Source organism: Medicago sativa, chromosome 5 (genome assembly GCF_051527215.1).
Source record: "Medicago sativa cultivar Bolivia chromosome 5, Bolivia_mono, whole genome shotgun sequence".
NCBI classification, from domain to species: Eukaryota; Viridiplantae; Streptophyta; class Magnoliopsida; order Fabales; family Fabaceae; genus Medicago; species Medicago sativa.
Genome location: NC_140753.1, coordinates 36,264,300 through 36,272,538, shown reverse-complemented (window position 1 = coordinate 36,272,538; position 8,239 = coordinate 36,264,300). Strand labels below are relative to the sequence as shown.

At 33.5% G+C, this 8,239-nt stretch overlaps 1 long non-coding RNA gene across 3 annotated transcripts; it reads right to left on the bottom strand.

The window, feature by feature from the left end:
* Positions 1 to 775: 775 nt before the first annotated feature.
* LOC146922042 (uncharacterized) lies at positions 776 to 6,648 on the bottom strand. Of its 3 annotated transcripts, none has more exons than XR_015012346.1 (7): positions 6,146 to 6,648; positions 5,531 to 5,605; positions 2,711 to 5,235; positions 2,434 to 2,541; positions 2,017 to 2,277; positions 1,246 to 1,326; positions 776 to 1,055 (listed from the first exon to the last, which is right to left on the bottom strand). It is a non-coding gene; the product is annotated as an uncharacterized LOC146922042 (long non-coding RNA). The 3 variants fall into 3 exon arrangements; XR_015012347.1 differs by having other exon boundaries at positions 5,531 to 5,585; XR_015012345.1 differs by lacking the exon at positions 5,531 to 5,605.
* Between the last annotated feature and the right edge of the window lie 1,591 nt (positions 6,649 to 8,239).

Genomic DNA, 8,239 nt, shown 5'->3' with positions numbered 1-8,239 from the left:
TAAAATGAGTGAAGACATATTCTGGTCACGGGGCCAAGTCATCGACAAAAAAAGGCCAATTTTTGTTTTATTTTTTTCTTCAAAATGTGGGTCAAATTTATCCCTTAAAATATATACACAAGTTAGCGTAGTAAAAAGATAGGTTAGACGGGCATGGTAGTGCCCTTCCTACCGCTAGTTTGTTATAAAAGATGTGCTCCCAATTTACTCGGTAACTCGGGATTTTTTTTTTTGATTGTCCAGAAATTTTCACAACAACATATTCATCCTACGACAACGCCAAAAAAGCGTAGCAAAATGCGAAAAACTGTTGCTGTAAAATACGAGAACGCTTTACCGTCTGTGGCAAACTGAGGCGTTGTCTTATCTTTTCACAACGGTTTAGTTCACAAAGGGCAACGAAGTAGAAAAAACCGTAGTTTTAGGATTCATAAGAAAACGGTTTTCCAAGATCCAAACAACAACGGAATTTTGCCGTTGTGAAGAAAAAAAAGCGTAGCAATTGGTAGCCTTCGGAAACGGTTTTCTAGGGAATGTCGCTACGCCTCTAACTGTTGCTAATACGGGAACCGTTCTGGAATACCTGTATCTAATGGCCTCTTCATAACTACTCCAACAGTCAAAAAACGTTGCAAAAACTTTTTTTTTTTTAAAAAAATATTATTTCGTAGATGAATTAATAAAGAAAATAAGATCTGTTGAACCAAAAAAAAAAAAAAAAGATCTAAAAAGAATATAATATTAGTAAAAACTTTATTGATATAAAATTGTAACATGACACTAAATTAAAAAATTACATAAAATGAAATAGATGTCAATCATCATTGATCACAATGAAAATAACATCTTCAAAATTACATATATATTTTTTGGATTTCTAATGAATACCCTTTAGATATAATGACAATTATCATTGATCACAATCAATATAACATCTTTAAAGTGACCACCAATATCTATCAGAAAAAAAAAAAAAAAAATACTTAAAACATTTATATCCCTTCATCTTGTGCTTCCAAATCTTGAAATTCTTCGTCAATATCATTATTATTCTTCTACAATAAAATTAAAATGTTCAATAAGTAATGTGTACAAAAATTCTCATGCACGATACAAATTCCAAACAGAGGCAAAGAACCATACACAGAGGTACACTAAAATGCTTTATTTGAGTACATAAGATTATTATGTTTCTATATCATAAGAAACTTTAACAAATCAAAACAAAGAGAAAGAGATGAAAACCTTATTTATTTTTTGCTTTATACATATATTGTTGTATCAACTTGCCGAGCCTCATTGAAGGCTACAAAATTGATGACTAACCTGCAAATAGTAAAAAGAATTAGTGAGAAAACACAAATGTAACAATTTAGTCAGGGAAAATAGGAAACCAATGGAGATAAATCAATGACAAATTAAAAGAGATAAAAATTAATAAAATTCTAGTCAAAGATACAAAAGTAAATTTGATGGGCAGCCATGGAGGAAACAATGTGAAACCACAATTTTCATCTCAAATCTAAAATTAAAAGATGAGAAAACAAAGAAAAAGGGCAAACGAGAGGGTGAGAGAACACCAATGAGACATGGGGTTGAGGAAACTAATATTATGTGCAAATGACACTTGGATACTTTCAATTAGGCCTTGTACAAGAGAAACAATCAAAAAGACAACTAGTCATAAAAAAAAAACACAAATGCCTACAACTTAATTAGTCATGAAATTTACATAAATAAAACCCATGTATTCATATCATAACATGATTCACTTTAGAGATTAACAAACCAAATTATTTCAACCCAAATAGCAAGGCACAATGGATTGGGATTCCATTTTGTCTTTATGGAACTATGTTTTATCAATATATAGTACTAGTATGTGTCACTTGGAATCGTAAATAGGTATATATTAATAGCACTATACTATAGATTCATAACTTAACTCTTTAGAGAAGATGTTAATTAATACATGTAAGAAAGCAATAAGAGTAAAAAAAAAGTTTAGAGGGGTACCAATTATGAATCACAGACACCCTTTGGATTAGGCGTGTCTTGTTGTTGGACATGTGTCGATGTCGGACACCGACATGACACTGACACATAACTACACTGAATTATGTGATTTTCTCAAATTATTATTGGTGTTGTGTTTGTGTTTATGTTCATGTCCGATGTCCGTATTTGTATCCATGCTTCGTAGGATACTCATCCCGATTGCAACTTGTGTTACTGGCAAATTTATCACATCTATCCATTTAGTACAGGATGCTCAACCTATATATCAGGGTATAGAAAGGCATGAAAAATTGACTTAAAGAATTACAAGCATACATGGAAAATCACCAGAAATATACATAAGCATGTTCCAAGAGTAAATACTAAGCTCAAATGCCTATGACAATTGGATATAGTGGCATAAGATGTCCATACCTTTTGATGCCTCCTTTAAACACTTTAATCACGAGTGGACTTGTCCCCCTATCTTCTTCTCCATCTATCACTTAATAGACAATAAATTCCACCTTACATGGTTAAAGGCTGCAAAAAATATGACTAAGTATAAGACAAGAAGGGAATAATAGAAAACAATGAAGAATGCCAAATTTTATCTTGTTTTAGTTCTCACTACCTCTATCACTTAAACCACCTAAGCATAATTAACATCGCTAACTGACACCGCCACAATGTCAATGGAACAAAGACAAACCTGACAAGCCCAATTTGAGTAGCATAAACACCTTTTTTCCTTGAGCAATATCATCCCCAAAATGCCTTCATAACTAAAAATTTAGCATCACAAAATATCATTAAATAAAAAAGTAAAAACAAAATTCAGATAAACTATGAACAAAAATAAAAACTAAACTTCAAAAGCATAATCTTTTTAATGTGCTATCATCTTTAAAAATATAGCTGAACCCATTTGAGAAACTCTTCAATCATGTCCAATTCATTAATAACATCCTTAGAACCATTATAGCAGGACGATTATCAAGTAGAGGTAGTGGAAACCAAAACAAAATAAATTGAGATTTTAGCAAGGAAGAACACAAGGATCATTCCCATGAATAAATATTGTACACATTAAAAAGTTTTTTCATGAATTCCTCAGTTATATATAGCATATAAAGCTTTATGAATAACCTTAACAACCAACTTCAGAGCATTCACCATAATCATCCTATCATACATCACCATATCCAGAAATAAAATCCCAAACAAACAACTCAATATAACCTAATCAAAATCACAAAACCCCAAATATTCACTATTTCCTACCTTTAGTTTTCAAATGTACTTATTTCAATCATAAAAAACTCTAACCCCAAATATTCACTATTTCCGACCTTTAGTTTTCATATGTACTCATTTCAATCGTCAAAAAACCCTAACCCCAAATATTCACTATTTCCAAGAAAAAAAATTATCACAAAAATTGAGGTTAAAGCACGCCGAAATTGAGTGAAAGAATAAATTAGTAGTGGTGTGAAGCAAAGAGGAGTTATTAGAGAACTCATAAAAACCATAACGACGACGGTTGGAGAGAAGGAGGAAAATACGTAGTATAAAGAGAATTGGAGGCATTCTTGGCCACTATTAAGATACTCATTGTGGAAGAGTTCACAATGTTGATGACGACGGGTTCAAGATCTTCGAAGACGGATGAGGAACGCTAGGTGTTAAAGTATCTTAGATGATAGAAATAGGGTATCTTAGAAATCAAGCCTTGATATTGATATAGAAGTGATTAGCTTTGTATTCTTTAAAGTATTATCAACTCCCAAAACAATAAAGAAAAAAAAAGGAAGAAGATAGAAACCATAGTTGTCAAAGCGGAAACGCGGCGCGACGCGGCCACCCCAAAAATTGACGCGGCGCGGTATGCGGGCGCGACGCGGGGGCTATTACATGACGCGGACCCTAAAACTAAAAATTATATTATTAATTAAGGACCAAGAAATTATGGAAAAAATTATATTTGGTATTAGTATAAATGAAAAATTAAAGATTATTAATTATTTTTAGTATTAAATACTATTATACTTAAATACTTTTAATGTTAAAATATCATATTGTTCAAAAAGAACTATTAAAATACCTTAAATAATATACTTAAACAATATACTTAAATACCATAATGCTAAAAAAAATACTAAAATACCTTAAACAATGTATTTAAGAAACAAATCAACTGTATATACTTATTAATTTAAAAACTATATATCATACTATATTTTTTTGATAAATACAAAAATAATATATCATACCATAATTTAAAAACAATATACTACACTATGTATTATTTATTATTCTTTTAAAACATGTATTATTACTATTAATTTAGTAAAACAAATTATTATTATGATTATTATATGAGTGTGACTTTTTTAAATCACATTAGCAATTAATTATTAATAATTATTAAAAATAAAAAACAAATGTAAATTATTGAATTATCAAAGAAGATTCAATTAAAAAAATAAAAAATTGATAGTAAAGTGATAAGAAAGAGAAAAGGACAAATAATAGGTTGATGAGTTACAGCTGGAAAGCAGAAACCTGCTCATTCACGTGACTAAAAAAACGTGCTTTTTCAAATCAATAAAAAAAAACAAAACAGCTGTAATCCACCACAAAACAAAAACACACCGTTGATCTTAACTCTCTTTCCTCTTCCTTCACTTTTCTCTTTCTCTTTCTCTTTCCTCCCTTCTCCTTCCTCTTCCTCCGTCATCGTCATCTCTCTCCTACAGTGATGTAAAAGCACAGATCTAACCGGAAACAACCAAAACACAGTCGTTTTGAGCTCCGAACCGGAAAAGCGGGCGCTTTGACCCGCTATTGACCCGCTCCGCGTCGCAGTTTCGCGGCCGCGAAACCCGCTTTCCACAAACGCGTGACTCGGTGGCGTTGTGACGCGGCTCCTCGTTTTTGGCCGCTCCGCGCCGCGATAGCGCCGGGAGCGGCCGCGTTTGACAACACTGATAGAAACAGGGTGTAAGCTCTTATTTAACTATTGATATAAGTATGTAACTATTACCCAACTACAATATACATTAGAAAAGGCTATGAATCCTATACACTTTTCTATTTTCTTAACCACATGATAGAATCCATCCCTTGACAATCAATCCATCAATAACAAAGAAACATAAACTTATCTGTAGACTTTTTAGTAAGAATTCATATCCGATAGCTTGAGACAGTGATTCGAATCCAGAGCTTCAAGTTCTGAAACAATGCAAAGAAGTAAACGCGGGTAAAATCATTTGAAATGGTGAAATTATTTGATCCAAAACGAAGCATAGATCAGAATATTAACAATAAATAAACACCGAAGTATTTATACTGTTAACCTAACTAATATGGCAACAATATATCACTTGAAAAACTGTTAACCGTATGTAGTTCCTTCAATTCAACAATAGCATTTTTATTGGAATTAGGTTCATTACAAAATAAGCAAATAAAATAAACAAGAGGCAAAGGTCAACATAGCAAGATAAGCATTGTCATAAAAACTTACCATGTAGAAGTATGCTATTGAAATCGAAGTGGCTCAACAATCATTATTGATCTGCCTAGCAACCAATTTGTAGCCCTAATGTAAATAAATTATCTGAGACACTTTTATATATGGTGCCTAAAATTGTTTTTCACATATTCAGAACCCATACAGCAAGTAATATGAAACATGTTGATCTGAACAAGCGTAACTGATTGTGAAATATGCCATAAATTGATAAGAAAACAGGGAATATTTGACAAAAGTGAGAATGATCAAAGACATTTTAATCATCAAGTAACATGCAGAAGAATGACATTACTGTGAGAATAGGTGCAGAATCCAAACAACTTTAATGAGCATAGGTGCAGGAGAATAACATTACTAATATTAAAGAAGTAAATAAAATTTTGTTAAAGCATTTTATCAAACAGAAAACAAGCATTGTTAATAGAGGTTGGTTGAAGCATTTTATCAAACAGAAGACATGCATTATACCATGAGGCACAACAATAGCAAAATCAAAACAAAAACCAACACAATAGAAGACAAAAAATCACACTTCATATCAACCATTTGATTTATCAATGTGAAAAGCCAACGTGAAAGAAAGAAGCATTAGAACAATGACATTACCTTTGGCGGAGATGTGAAACCAGTGAGATGGTATTGCCGCAACGGGGATCGAGAGCAAAGCGGATCATGGGAAAATTCCAGAAGCGAAGATGAAATATTCTATGCAATCAGAAGAAGACGGTGGTCGACGAATTGGGTAAGGGGTTTTGCCTCTCACTCGCAAAAAGCGTTTAGTGTGTCACACGTGCTGAAGACGACAGATGATAACAGATGCACCAAGAAAGTCGAAAGAGGACGCCGATTGCAAATATGGGCAGAAGGGCAAACGATTTGGGGATGGAGATCGCAAGTTTAGAGTTTAGGAACTCACAAGTTTGATTTTGGACTTCCAATTGAGGGATCCTGGATCTAGAGATGATTTGTGAATATTTTGGGGTTTGAAAGTTGTAGAAACATGTTTAAGTTAGAATAGTGTTTGACAATCGAATTTTTTTTTTGGTGTTATTTGACAATCAAATTAGCGTAACAAGCTTTGAAAAAAATTTATTTTTTGTTTTATTTTTTTCTTTGAAGGAGGATTTTTTGTTTTATTTTTATTTTTATCTTTTTTGTAAAAAAGAAATAAAAGCATTAGAAACTATGCGCACATGGTTTATAATTTTTTTTTTTTGAGAGAAACATGGTTTATAGTTGTTACCCAATTGAATTAAGATAAGACTGTTCTCTATTGGGAGTACAAAAACGGTTGTTGAAGTGGCAAAAATAATGGTAAAATTCAATACTCTACGCCAACAAAAATGAATATCCGTTTTCTAATGTACTCTATCAGAACGGTAATTTTGCCTTCGTAAAAATAGGCGTTGTGGTAGACTCAAAATGTTGTAGTGCCTCTTGATCTCTTGAACCTAAAGAAGCTTGGATTTTGTTTGATTCCTTCATTTCTTCTCTCAAGGATGGGTTCAAAAGTTAGGGTTTTGGGTTGGATAAGAGGTTAAGGCTTTTGATTTATGACTTGGAGCTTATGTTGATCATGTAGCATGGAATTGTAGAGTTAAGCAAGAAATAACCTTGAGGTTATGTTGGAAACAAGAGCTAGGGTTTTGGAGAAGGAAGTTTGAGTTGGGATATGAAATTCAAGATTTGTTGAACAAACCAAGATCATGGTGTCTTAGAGTTCAAGAAAACAACAAGATTGAATGGCGTGGCCTAAGATTGCAAGAGAATCAAGTTAGGGTTTTGATGCTTGGGCTTGGAAGCTTGGAAAATGTCTCAAGAAACTTGCTAGGTGAGTTCCATAGATAGACTTCCCACCCCTTTGGGATTGTGATTATGCTATATATGTATATTATGAATGATATGAAATTCTAGGGTTCAAGTATTAGTCTAGTAGCCCCTTTTTATGCCATGCATGCTATACATGTTAATTCTTGCCATATGAATGTTTTATAAGTTTCCAATGATCAAATATGTTCCAAAACACATAGAGACACTTGGTTTGAGGTTTTTAAGTCAAAAATATCAATTTTGAGGTTGCAGGACTATCACAGCTCGCCACGACAAGCAAAGGGCTCGCGAGGCAAGCTAGAGGGCCGAACAGGGGGTCCTGCTCACCCCCAACTCGCCACGGCGAGCTACCACTCACCTCCCCAGCAAATCTACTCGCCTAGGCGAGTAAGACAGAGAGGAATCTCATTGTTTTGCTCGCTTCAGGCAGGCATGGGGATTCGCGATGCGGTTTTCTCCGTGGTAACTTCTTTTACGAATGTAAACCCCTCAAACCATGGTCCTAAATGATGATCAATGAAAGCAAGATTCTTATGTTAAAGAGGAAAGTATTATTCAAGTTAGTAAGGCATGGCATACAAGAGAAATCATGTCAAGAGACGGGTAGCAAGTTATCCATAGGTAAGGGAAAAACTAGAGCCTCGACACAGTTGTCGAGAACTAGCTAGTTAGCATGAATCTCTAGAATGATAAAACGCAAAGCTTGTAGTCTTCGCACATGATCAAGAGTGTTGTAGCAATTATGTTAAGTCGTGGTTTGATTAGTTAATCACTCCACCATGATTAAGAATTTACAAGCATGAACAAGTATAAGATTACCACTAATCGGATCGACTCAAGGGTCCGAGGTATTAAGCAAGCTAGTATGAA